Source organism: Rhinolophus hipposideros (assembly GCF_964194185.1).
Source record: "Rhinolophus hipposideros genome assembly, chromosome: X".
Classification (NCBI taxonomy): domain Eukaryota; kingdom Metazoa; phylum Chordata; class Mammalia; order Chiroptera; family Rhinolophidae; genus Rhinolophus; species Rhinolophus hipposideros.
This window is the reverse complement of record NC_138046.1, coordinates 18,056,758-18,070,058: the sequence shown is the minus strand read 5'-3', so window position 1 is coordinate 18,070,058 and position 13,301 is coordinate 18,056,758. Positions and strand designations below refer to the sequence as shown.

At 38.3% G+C, this 13,301-nt stretch overlaps 1 protein-coding gene across 12 annotated transcripts in view; it reads right to left on the bottom strand.

The window, feature by feature from the left end:
* Positions 1 to 13,301, bottom strand: part of FGF13 (fibroblast growth factor 13) — a 521,106-nt gene that overhangs the window by 348,477 nt on the left and 159,328 nt on the right. For 4 of the 12 annotated variants that reach the window (XM_081042390.1, XM_081042382.1, XM_081042391.1 and 1 more), the window contains one exon: positions 941 to 1,092. The exons of the other annotated variants lie outside the window; for them this stretch is intronic. The gene's annotated coding sequence lies outside the window, so the exon portion shown is untranslated. The remainder of the gene's footprint in view (positions 1 to 940; positions 1,093 to 13,301) is intronic. 12 annotated transcript variants of the gene reach the window in all.

Sequence of the window (13,301 nt, the reverse complement as noted above, 5' to 3'; positions counted from 1 at the left end):
TTCTACTTCTTTTGCTTCCAGGAAAGCTCTAAGAGGACGCAATGACTTTTTTCAAAAAGTGAGTGTTTTGTCACGGGATATGTGTTGGTCAGGTGGTGGAATTAGGAATTATTTTTTTAATTTCCTTTTTTCAATTTTTAATAGGACTGTGAATATTCCTTTTTTCAATGAATAGGTAAAAGAACGGCAGGAATGTTTTTATGATAACATCACAGAAGACAACGTATTCTTTTATCTCTTCAGCAAGAACAGCCGGTAAAGTGCCATTTGCAGTACCCAATGTGTGGAAATGTCCGTGGCAGTGGATACACCCACTAGAAACAGTGTATGGCACTGGTCTGTCTTTGCATCATCTTTCCACGCACTGATCCATATTTTGCCTCATTTGAAAGATCATTTGAAACAGCAATAATAAATCCATAATGATCATGTGACTTCAAAATTGTTAAAATAAAATTAGGAGGAAGGGTAAATAAGAACATGTCATAAATCCAGATCAGAAATGCCCTCACAACTGCACACTATGTACTCCTAGCAATAGCTGTTGGAAAACGTCCTAAACTTGGTTTTGAGCTTTCCATTGACCAAAGCAGAGTCACCCAACCAGTTGTAGCAGCGATACTCAACTTTGGCTGCTCATTAGAATCACTAGAGAAAGGGAGGGAAGGCTTTTGAAGAATTATCCTCACCCTAGAAAAATTAAATTCCTGAGAGTGGGGCCATGCCTTAATATTGCTTATATGCAGCTATTGTTCTGTTATTCAGTGGGTCTATCCACTCAATGACAAAACTCCAAATGCCCACAAGTTAGAAAACATTAGTTGCTCATGAGAAACAAGAGTTTTTCTTGGGAATGAGGACTGAGAGAAATTTGCCCCATGAGATCTTTGAAAGTGTATGAAATTGGATATGGTGACAATGCTCGCAACGTTATACCCACCACCAACGCAGTGACAGCTCTCTGATGACTAGTTGGGGTAGGACGCTCCACTAGACGTCCAATGTCTAGTGCTGAAGACCATTTCAGAGAAGGTTAGCTTAGGAAGCTAACAAAGCTCTCCGATGTGCTCACTTCATTGAGAAAGAGTATTTCTAAAGGACAAGAGAGAAAAATACATTTTTTACCCACTGCCAGCAAAGGAGAAGACTTTTGAAACTCCAGTACATTTCTCACCAGCCAGACAAACTCAGTGTGCAACTCCAGGTAATTCCAGATGATATATTTCAGGGATTAGAAATATAAAATGTCCTTTGTTTGCCAAGGGACCAGTAAGTAAACCTTGAAAGTCATTTTTATGTCAAGCAAATACTTAAGGATCACAGAGAAATTCACCAGTGATCTATGGAATAAATAGCACACCTGACCTATGAAATAGGGGAAGATTTGAGAATTCTATTGGTTTTGACCTTGACCGGTACAACAGAAACAACCTGGCATCACAAATGTGTTTAAGTCTCATGGGTGTTTAAGTCTCCAATTTTTACACTCCACTTTCAAAATCAAATAACAGCCCAGATGCTGTCACAGGCATTTCATTCTACTGCTTCTCACAGCCACCCTCTGCTTGGAAGCTGGAAGACCAAGCCTCTGGGGGGTCCCCACAAATTCTGCTCTTTTCTCCTTTATCTGAGTCCCATGGGGTTTTATTAGCCATCACCCCAGAGCTTCTGCTTCGTATCTTCCACTCCGGCAATGTGGAGAATATCCACCAGTATTTTCAAATGTCTTTTTAACCTCAGGATCCTATTTTTTTAAAGTGGAATCTGAACTAGAAGTCAAATAATTTTTAAAAAGATACTCAAATGCATAGAGGTTCTCTGGTTGAAGAAACCCTAATCATCCCATTATCCTATTCCCCCAAAGCCTTAGGTGACTGGGGTGCTCAGCCTGAAAACACTACCTGCAGCAAGCACAGGTTTATGTGAGGGATGAAGCCCTGATATTGAAGGTAGGCTCAAATCAAGTGGCAGACTGTTAGCTCCTATAAGATAGCTTTGCCACTTTATTCTTCACCACCTTACTTATCCCATAACTCCTTGCAACATATCTTTCCTTCGCTCACCTCACTGCAGTACAAGGCATGTCAACTCAAAAGGACTGAACTTGGCAGCGAGAGAGCTAGGTTCCATTTCTAGCTGCTCCTTTACTAGATGTAGGCAAGCCTTTTCCAATTTGACTCTCAACTTCCGTCTCTATACAATGAAGAATTCCCAAAGAATTATTAAAGAAGATGGTGTTCGTAGAACTGAAAATCACTACAGAAATAGGTTATTGGATTGGTTTTCTATTGCTGCTGTAAAAATGACCGCAAACTTATTGTCGAAAACAATACAAATATATTTTCTTCTAGTTCTGGAGGTCAAAATTCCAAAACAGGTTGCCAGGGCTAAAATCCAGGTATCAGCAGGGCCGTGTTCCTTCTGGAAGCTCTAGAGGAGAATCCACTTCCTTCCTTCACTTCTGCAGCTTCTCAAGGCCACCCACATTCCTGGGCTAATGGCCGAACATCACTCTGACCTCTGGTTCAGTTTTCATGATTCCTTCTCTGACTTTCCTGCCTCCCTCATTCCCTTATAAAGACCCTTCTGATTACATTGGGGCCACAAAGATAATCCAAGATAATCTTCAAAGTCCTTTCTACCACGTAAAATAACATATTCCGATGTTCCAGGGTTAGATGGTGGACACGTTTGGGGAGCCACTATTCAGCCTACCACAGTTGTACACTAGCTACCGTGCTGGACAGCCTCCACGTCACTCTCCAGACCTACTCCCCAACCCTCTACACCCTGGTCTGTGCTCCAGAAGGCTGATCTCTATGCACTACATCAACCCAGCTTCCTTCCCCACTGGCTTCCATTTGAGTTTAACCCATAGGAGGCTGGCAAGAGAGTGAATGAAGGGTGGGATATATGTCCGCACAACCAGATTCCTTGGTACTGGGCTACAGGTTGGTACCACCTAAGTTCCTCTACGTAAAGCTACAGTTACTGCTCTCTCCAGGCTCTATATGCACCCCCTACCCCACCTGTATCACTACAGGGGGTGGTAACAACTCTCTGCTCTTGCTTGCCCTGGAATGTTTCCCCCTCCCTTGTTGGTTTTCTATAAACATTAACTCTAAACCCAGACCACAGCTTTGTAAATACTCCCCTTATGAAAATTTTCCTCTAGTTAATCCTTTTGGATGCACCACCTGTATCCAGCGGGGAAGCTAATTCATAAAACTACTGAAATTACTTCTGGAAAGCTTACTATGACAAACGTCTGAAAACATTCTTCCCTGTCCTCACTCCCTTGACCCCGCTAGAATATTTGATAATTTAAACAGCTCTACCTTAATTTTCTAAATAAAGGATAGGTATATTCGTTCAAAATAATCAGGGCATCAGGCTTCTTTTGGCTCTTTCAATAGAACAAGCTCTTCCCATGTCAAGACCTTTCTACCTGCTATTCCCTTTTACTGCAATGCTTTTCCCATTGCTAGTTCCTCCTCATTTAGATCTCAGTTCACATGTCATCTTTTAAAAGGAGCTTTCCCTGATCCTTCGATTTAAAGTAAACAATCACTGTTCTCTGTATTCACACTGCTTGTTTCCCTCATAACATTTTCACCATCTGTGCTCATTTAATTAATTTGTATGTCTCCAGGAGAGCAAGGGATTACGGGTCTATCTTGTTTCCACTGTACCACCAGGTCTGAGCACAAGACCTTGAAAAACATTTGTTAGTGAATAACAGACATAAGAGTGAAAGGAGTATTTTCCAAACAGTGTCATTAAATATTTCATCTCATTTAATCCTCAGAACAATTATATGGCTAAGTAGATACTAAAAGTCATTTTATAGAAAAGAAAACCAATACTCAGTGAACATAAGTAATTGGCTGAATGTTGATCAGTTAGTAAGCTTAGAACTGAGATATGAAACCAGGTATCTCTTACTCTATGGCTTTGCTAATGAAAGCTAATGTTTATTGAGCACTTACTTTATGCCGGGCTTGTACTAAGTGCTTTATAAACATTTTTAATGCTCACTACAATTCTAAAAAGTAGAAACCATTATTGTTAATTAACAACGAGGAAATTAAGGCTCAGAGAAGTAAAGTGACTTGCCAGAGGTCACACAGCTAAGAAGCAGTGAAGCTGAGATTTGGATCCAGTTAGGTCTGACTCCAAAGCCCTTTCCATTGAGTCAAGATTGGCTAGGGCCCTCAGAACAGTGTCAGAAACACTGACGCCCAGAATAAGGTGAGGCTTACCTAGAAATAACTTATTCCATCATTTCCCAGACATAGTGAAAGAGGAAAGGCTAGGCTTGTTCTTAGAAACAGCAGCATGTTGTAACCAGAGGAGATGGAAAGCATAGATTGTCAATTCCTATTTTGCTTTTGCTCTAATACTCTCCATCAAAAATAATGAGCCAACAATTAGAAAAGGCAAAACTAGTTTATAAGAGAAAAATGTCAGGGGTACGGCAAAGCTAAGTCGGGAGACTGGAAAAGAACCCCTTGCTATCCTAATTCATTTCAACTTCTCTTGCACACCAGCATCACGAAGGCAGGGCTGTTTTTTTCTTCACCCTAGAACACCAACTGCCACATAGCAGGCACTCTATCCGTATTTTATGAATGAATTAATCGTCTCCTGGCCCATTTAGATGACAGCACAGGCAAAGAGAGCAGCTGCAGGTTAGATTTCTGAGGGACCCTTTATAATCTGAGGAAAGGGGAAGACTGTGAGACATACCAGAAGACTAAGGGTAGACAACTGATTTTCAAAAAGTTGCAATATTTACATTTTCAAACAAATGAAATGAGATCAGTGGTATAATTTCACAAAGCAGTTTGTTTCACAGGGTGGCTTGGTAGAGCTTTTCTATGAGGAACCCTAGCGTTCACCAACTTTTGATATATTCATTGAGCATTTACTGAAACCATGGATACCACTAGGTGTGTCAAGTGCTTTTTCCCATTTAATCCTCACGATAGGGCTCTATAGGAAAGACCATCATTATTCTCTTTTCACCAGTGAGGAAAGTGAGGCATAGAGAGGTTCAGTTCCCTGTCCTGGTATCTCTCCAATGCCTGATCACATTACAGCCCCATCTCATCACTATAGTTACTGTGTTTCCACAAAAAATAAGACCTTACCGGAAAATGAGCCCCAGCATGATTTTTCAGGATGATATCCCCTGAACATAAGCCCTAATGCATCTTCTGGAGCAAAAATTAATACAAGACCAGGTCTTATTTTCGGAGAAACACGGTAGTAACTAAACCTGCCCAGGAAGTTGGAGACACTCTCTAGTCATATGGGTCAAGTAAGAGACTCACAACATAAGGAATTCCGTTGCACTGAAGCATTACTAGTGTGAGGGAAAGGAGCTTAGAGATGGAGAGCAAGACACATGCTGAGCAGCAGGGAATAAAATGTAGCCTAGACTGGCAACATCAAAAGACTCTCAGAACCAAAAGCCAGGAGAGAATTGAGGTGTGGAGGGTATCAAGACTTACCTAAGAAAACACAAGCTCAGACAACCTTGAGAGGACCAATATACTGTGTATGATGACCCAACAAAAGTGTTCTGAAATCTCCTATTATGTGGAATAGAATGGGCAGATCTATTTTCTATTATAACATTTGAATGAATGGGACAGCACTCTTGAGAGGATTAGCTAGGATTATAACGTGAGAACAAAAGCACTGATGCTTATACCTGGTGAGCTTATTGGAACAGGAATTTCAGGCTGAGTCTCTTCTGTAGGATGGACTACACCGAACTGACACCGAAAATTACCGTATTTTTCCATGTATAATGCACACCCACGTTTCAGGCTCAAACTTTCAGGGAAAATAATCTTTCAATTTAATGTTTTAACTCAAATTTTTATTTGTTTACATTGAGGTACTTCTTATTCATATTATAAGGGAATTTTAGCATTTTTTAAACATACTATGGTACAAGAAATTTTATGTAACAAATAATTATAAAACACAAGAACAGATACGAGGTAAAAAAAAAATTGTATGTACCGGTAACAAATTTATAACATTTACGCATCATAAAAGGGCAAGAACTCTTCATCGTTGCAAGTTCGTGGAAAGTTCAACAAAACCGATGATCGCATTCCAGAGCATTATTTTGTATACAGGTATCATTATTGATTTCTAGAGTTACACTTTTAACTCATAAGCATAAATAAAAGAATTAAAAACATTTATATAGATTCGGAATTAATACTACCCATGCCTAATGCACATCCTTGTTTTTCCCTCACAGATTTGGGCAAAAACAGTGCCCATTATACAAGGCAACATACAATATATTCTGGATGACTTTCCTTTTTTATTAACCACAGGCATTCATTCATTAACTGGCATTTACTAAGGCCTTTCCATTTTCGGTACTGCACTCAGCCACATCTTAACTTTGCTCTTCCACTTCCACATAAACCCAGGCTCTTGAATACAACTCACTTGCTTGGATAACTCTAATTATGTGCTCTAGTTATAATCATGGTTCCTAACTTTTTTCAGGTAACCCGAATGGATATTTTCGAATTATGTTAACCACACCAACTTGGATTTTAATTTCATGTAAAAGCCGGCATTTGAACAACACATCACAACTCTTAATGACTGTGGGAGAACATGGAAAATGACTTTATTGAATAAAGTAGACTTTATTCAAATTTTGAATACCAACCAGCAAAGACATTTACCCTCTGGAAAATAAATGATGCCCATTCTTCCGTCAGAAACACTCAAGAATTATTTGTGGTGTTTTAGTAGCCTCTCACAGAGAGGAAATATCATGAACATTCAATCACATGAGTAAAACTGCTAACATGTCAGAATATGTAATCACGGTGTTTGACAATACTGGGCATTGAGCCGGTTACTAGAACAATGGGCATCTCTTCACTGCCTGAGAGTTTAAATGAAAGTTGCACAGAGCAGAAACGGAGGCATTGTTACCTGTGTCTATTTCCATTTGAAAAGCCTGAGCTAAGCTCTACCCACAGAACAGTGCTGTTATGCTGCGCAACACATGGGTATTCTCTGTGGCCCACACTATTGAGGTACCAAATCGTGCAGAACATAGGTTTGGGGTATGTGGACACAGATCCATAACAAATGAGTCATTTAGACCAGGAGCCTTTGTGAGAATGCAGTGCTGTGCTAGTATGATATCCCAGGCAGAGCTTGACCATGGTTTTGTGGAGCAGCCGAAGATCTAATCAACGCATAGATAATACCTGGACTTTGGCGTTTGGGGACAGAGTCACGTATTACATGATGATGGTAAATTCTCTCAGTTGTACATCGAAACTGACCGATAATAATGACTGCAGTGTACACTGCCTATCTATTAATATCCATTTGTGTAAAAATATTTGATTGTAATATTAAAGTACAGCTAACAATTCCATTTGGTTTCTTAATTTAAATATTATTTTAAAAGACAGATGATCTACTGTAATGTATTCCATTTTGCGCAGTGCTCATTTCAACTGAATAATGTGTAATTTTCTGGACATGGCCCTTTAAATATTTTATGAACTGACATAATGTGAGACTGAGCTCACTTATCATTGAAAGACATCACTGTATACTGTTAACTTTGTATTTCAGAGAATTGGATATTTAAATGTATCATGGGTTCTGATTAGTGCGTTACTTCATTTTTAAAATAGGTATGCCCATAGTACCGAAGTACAACAGAAAATGTTCCCTGTGTCTGTATCCACAGTGCTTGACAAACACCCAGGCACATTACAGAGCCTCAGAAAATTTGTGCTAAATACGAAGATGACAGTGTTTCCTCCCAGCTGTATGTCATTTGTGGGGGAGGGGAGAGGTACTCCATTTCCCAGACCTACGTATGTATACATGTGAAGGGAGCACAGCTAGAGTAATAAAATAGTCCTGACTTCTTACCCACCTGTGACTTACCCTTGCACCAGGTGGAGTAAGTTATATGACAGGTGGGGCACATCCATTGGGCTACCCTTCTCAGTCAGGGAGAGATAATCCGTATTAGAAGGCCATGGGTGTGGAAAACAGTTTAGTGGTTTCTTAGCAAGTTAAACATAAAATTACCATATTACCAGAGATTCCACTCCTAGATAGCTACACAAAAGAACTGAAAGCAAGTATTCAAACAAATACTTGAACACAAAAGTTCGCAGTAGCACTATTCACGATAATCAAACTGAAGAAAGAACCCAAATGTCCTCAGTGGAAGAATGGATTTAGATAAACAATGGAATTGAAGGCACTTAGGGAATGCAAACATTTATCACTACAGATCCAAAGCCAAATTCTCCGATCAGCTTTATTCATAATATTGTTGGCATTCTGTCTCCATCTGTCTGCCTTTTGAACTTTATTTCTTAACTAATGTTGAATTTGGAAACTACAAATTGTTATTTATTGGCATTCCCCAGCCCCATCAACAAAAGTGAAAAACCTGATAAGCAGGCCTCCTGGGACTCCATCCAAATTAATGATTTCAAGGTTGAACATTAAAGAGTTAAAAATAGAGACAGGTGCATGGGTCCCCCCTCCAAAACAGCTCATCCTCCAGGGTGACTACAAAGGCAGGCAGACCATCTGGTCAGAGAATACAACAATGAAATAAACAACTTCTCCACAGCCCTCAAGACACTGAGACAAAGCAGACACAAGATTTCCTTCAGCATTCTCCTAGTTCACTCATTCAAGCCACACTTGTATCCTCCTCAAGACATCTGAGAGGCATTGTCATACGAGTTAGTGGTCAAGATAGAATCAACTGAATAAATTCCTTAACTACTCCAAGTACTCTCTGAACTATAATGCACATCATCACTATGCCACCAATCTTTCTGTATGTTTTCTTAATGACCTAAGAATCCATCCACATCACCATCTCGTACATCTTCCCAGGTTCTAGATCATACAGGATTTAACACTGGTTTTGCAACCCATCAGAACTAGATTCAAATGCTGACTCTGCCATTCATGGGATGCATGACCTGGGACAAGTAAGTCTCACGGAGCTGCAATTTCCTCAGCAGTAAAATGGAGATAATAGCATCATGGACCTCTAAGATTGGTTGGAGTCTTCAATGGGAAAATGTATTCAAAGATCTTTCAATCATCCATAGCACACAACTGAGAACTTCTTTGCAGTTACTTTGCTAACTGGGTCTTCTCCAGCCCTTGAATGGGCGTTATTTACATTTCGAGGGCTTTTTAGCTTTCAGGAAAATTATACTGGCCTTCATCTTGGTGATTCATTGTAACCTTTCTGACAATAAAGAAGTAACTAAAGTGAAAGTGATAGCATTCCAATACCTCATCCAATAATAGGCCCAGTGACTGTGTTTATCTTTCCAAAAAAACAAACTAAACAATATATGCCCATATTTACACTTGCTTTTCAACAAAATGGAATCATACTACATGTACAATTGTAAAATTTGCTGGTTTTATTTAATTATGTACAGTGAACAGTCTTCCAACTTCATAGACTGCTAGATATGTCTACAGTAACTTTTTTCTAGCTACATGTTCCTCCAAAATAGGGAATTAGCACCATTTATTCAACTATTTCCCTACGACCAGCCATTCAGTTTCCTTCCAATTTTTTAATATTCAAATAAATGGTCCAACAAAATTTCTCATAAATGTATCTTTATGGAATTATGCTCTTATCTATTAGACAAGTTATTAGAAACAGGAATGCTGGGTCAGAGTAAATGTACTTCAATGCTAATTAATACAGCTACATTAGTTTCCCAGTACATGCTCGTCATTGGCACCCCCACAAGTAGTGAAGTATAGCGCTTTTGCTACACACTTTTTTTTTTAATTAATTTTATTGGGGTGACAATTGTTAGTAAATTTACATAGATTTCAGGTGTACAATTCTGTATTACATCGTCTATAAATCCCATTGTGTGTTCACCACCCAGAGTCAGTTCTCCTTCCATCACCATATATTTGATCCCCTTTACCCTCATCACCCACCCCCCACCCCCTTACCCTCTGGTAACCACTAAATTATTGTCTGTGTCTATGAGTTTTTGTTTCTCATTTGTTTGTCTTGTTCTTTTTGGTTTATATACAACACATAAATAGAAATCGCCAAGAATTAAACAAAACTAAGCCAAATTCAACCTTTCTGTGATGATTCAGATGCTCTATTGAAACCAATTATCCAGGATTAAGATGTACCCAGGCAGTACAGTGGGCTTACCTGTTACCATTGTCATTCCAGCCCAAGGGCTGGTTAACATATCAGTGATTGAAAAACGGCACAGACATCCATTTCAGTTGTCACATATCACAGAACTTTAAAACCCAAAGAACCCAGATGGTAACTTAGCCTAGTGGTTTTCAGGTGTAATCAGGCCTTGGAACCCTTTATTCAAATGAAACCCTGAGAAAAATCCTTATGTATAAACCAGTGGAAAGAGGAACTACTAGGGTTGGGGTGGGAAGTTGTCACAGTGGGTCCTTGAGTGATCTCCTAGGTACCTCTGTGGAACCCTACAAATCTGCAGAATGTAGTCTATAATTAAGTGTGTAGACTAGATCGGTAGTTTTCAGATGAGGAAACTGCAGCCTACACCATGTTTCCCCAAAAATAAGACCTAGCTGGGCAATCAGCTCTAATGCATCTTTTGGAGCAAAAATTAATAAGACCCTAATATTATATTATATATCATATCACATCACATCACATTATATTATAAGACCTGGTCTTCTATTATAGTAAAATAAGACTGGGTCTTATATTAATTTTTGCTCCAAAAGATGCATTAGAGCTGGTTGTCCAGCTAGGTCGTATTTTTGGGGAAACACGACAACATGAAAGTAGCTTCCTCAGGGTCACACTATAAAACAGTGACTGTTCTGGAACTATAAGCCAAGTTTCCCAATTCTCAACCAAAGGGTATTTTTCCACCCCTAGAAATCTTGCTTGCAGTTTCTCTTACACTATATTTGCTCTAGAACATAGGAGTTAACACTGATTTCTAAGAATTCCATGTAAAGCCTATGACTGATTCCAGCCATGTTGTGAAAGACGTCAGGGCAATAAATAAATAAATAAATAAATAAATATATATATATATATATTTTTTTTTTCCTTGTCTTAGGCCATTAATCCAACAATGGGGTATCCTACATCTATAAATTATTAATAGTATACATTACACCTGAATCTTTCTTTCTAACATTTACTTGATTGGAGTTGCTTTAGCTCATCCATCTGTTCATATAGTTGGGTGATATGTGATACAGTGGTTTTGCTATTGAAACATTCTGTCCAATATTGTAAGCCTTGTTTTAAGATGCTATCTGTTAGCACTGAGAGTAATGGTTATTAACAAAAACATCACTGGGGAGGGGGGTGGTAGATGAGAGTACAGGGGATCAAATATATGGTGATGGAAGGAGAACTGACTCTGGGTGGTGAACACACAATGGGATTTATAGATGATGTAATACAGAATTGTACAGCTGAAATCTATGTAACTTTACTTACAATTGTCACCCCAATAAACTTTCATTTAAAAAACCCACAACATCATACGGTAATAACTACCGTGTTTCTCCAAAAATAAGACCTAGCTGGACTATCAGCTCTAATGGGTCTTTTACAGCAAAAACTAATATAAGACCCAGTATTATATTATATAACATTATACCCGGTATTATATTACATTATATTATATTATACTACATTACATTACAATTATAATTACATTATATTGCGTAAGACCTGTTTTATATTATAGTAAAATAAGACCGGGTCTTATATTAATTTTTGCTACAAAAGATGCATTAGAGCCGATTGTCCGCCGAGGTCATATTTTCAGGGAAACACAGCATGTATAGTGCCAGGTGGATACTAGCCTAGTCAGGGGGATCACTTCTTAAATTATATAAATCTGTAATCACTATGCAGTATGCCTGAAATTAATATAATATTGAATCTAAACTGTAATTGAAAAATTAAAAAGGTGGAATCGTGAAGGGATTAAGAAATACCAATTGGTAGTTAAAAATAAATAGTCATGGGGATGTAAAATAAAGCACAGGGAATATAGTCAATGATATGGTAATAACTATGAATAGTGCCAGGTGGATACTAGACTAGACAGGCGGATCACTTTTAAATTATACAAATGTCTAACCACTATGCTGTACACCTGATATTAATATAAAATAATATTGAATCTCAACTATAATTGAAAAATTTTAAAACGGTGGAAATAGATGAAGGAAAATAGGAGGTTGAAATTACCAGTCATAAAACAAGTAAGTCATAGTGATATAATGTACAGAAAAGGGAAAAGAGTCGGTAATATTTTTATAGCACGCTACGGTGTCAGATGGTTGCTGGACTTCTGGTGATCCATTCTTTAAGTATGTAAATGTTGAATAACTATGGTTTACCTGTGAAACTAATACAATATTGTATGTTAGCTATATTTTTACAAAAAAAACTTTAAAATTCAAAAATAATAAAATATGACATGCTTAAATAGGAAAACTTTCTTTGCACGTCACATCTTCTCGACACCACCCTCAATCCCCAACACCAACAAACTATAGAATTGAGGAAACCAATGTATTCTCAATGGGAAAGATTGGGCTATTTGGGGTTTGGGGAATAAGCAAAGCCCTTTCTTCCTACTCTGCATCCTTCTCCAGCAAAGCATCAATACCAGTAGTAGCTGCCATGTAAGGAAGACATACTAAGCACTGGGTGCTTTACATAAGTCATTTTGCTCAAGTAGACATATAATCATCATATTTTACAGCCTAGGAACTGAGGGTCACATAATTCCTGCCGAAAGAAGGTTCTTCCATGTGAAGTCAATTCATACTGAATCAAGGGGTCAAACCTTTAAGCCTGGGCAGTCAATCAGTGGAAGTGTCTCCACCTGAGAAGCAGGTGTGACACGACTGACCCAAGGTAGTCACTGTACAATGAGAATTAAGAAGTTCATGTTTATAGCATTTCTCCTAATCTCCCTTGAAAAATCCAGACAACGTGAAATTACAGAGCATTGTTGTTATTACAAGGGACTTTGAAAATGGCTGAATGTATTTTCAATTTGAAAGACTGTGCTGGGAATCATTTTAATTCAGATTCTCATTTGCTATGAAAGCAATAAACATCTTCTTAAAAGATTTCTTTCTTTGCTCTAAGTGGTTATGAGTAATAATGTGGGAGTAAATCTTAATTCTTCCTGAGCTATTTGAAATTCTTAATCATGATCAGAGTATAAAACAGA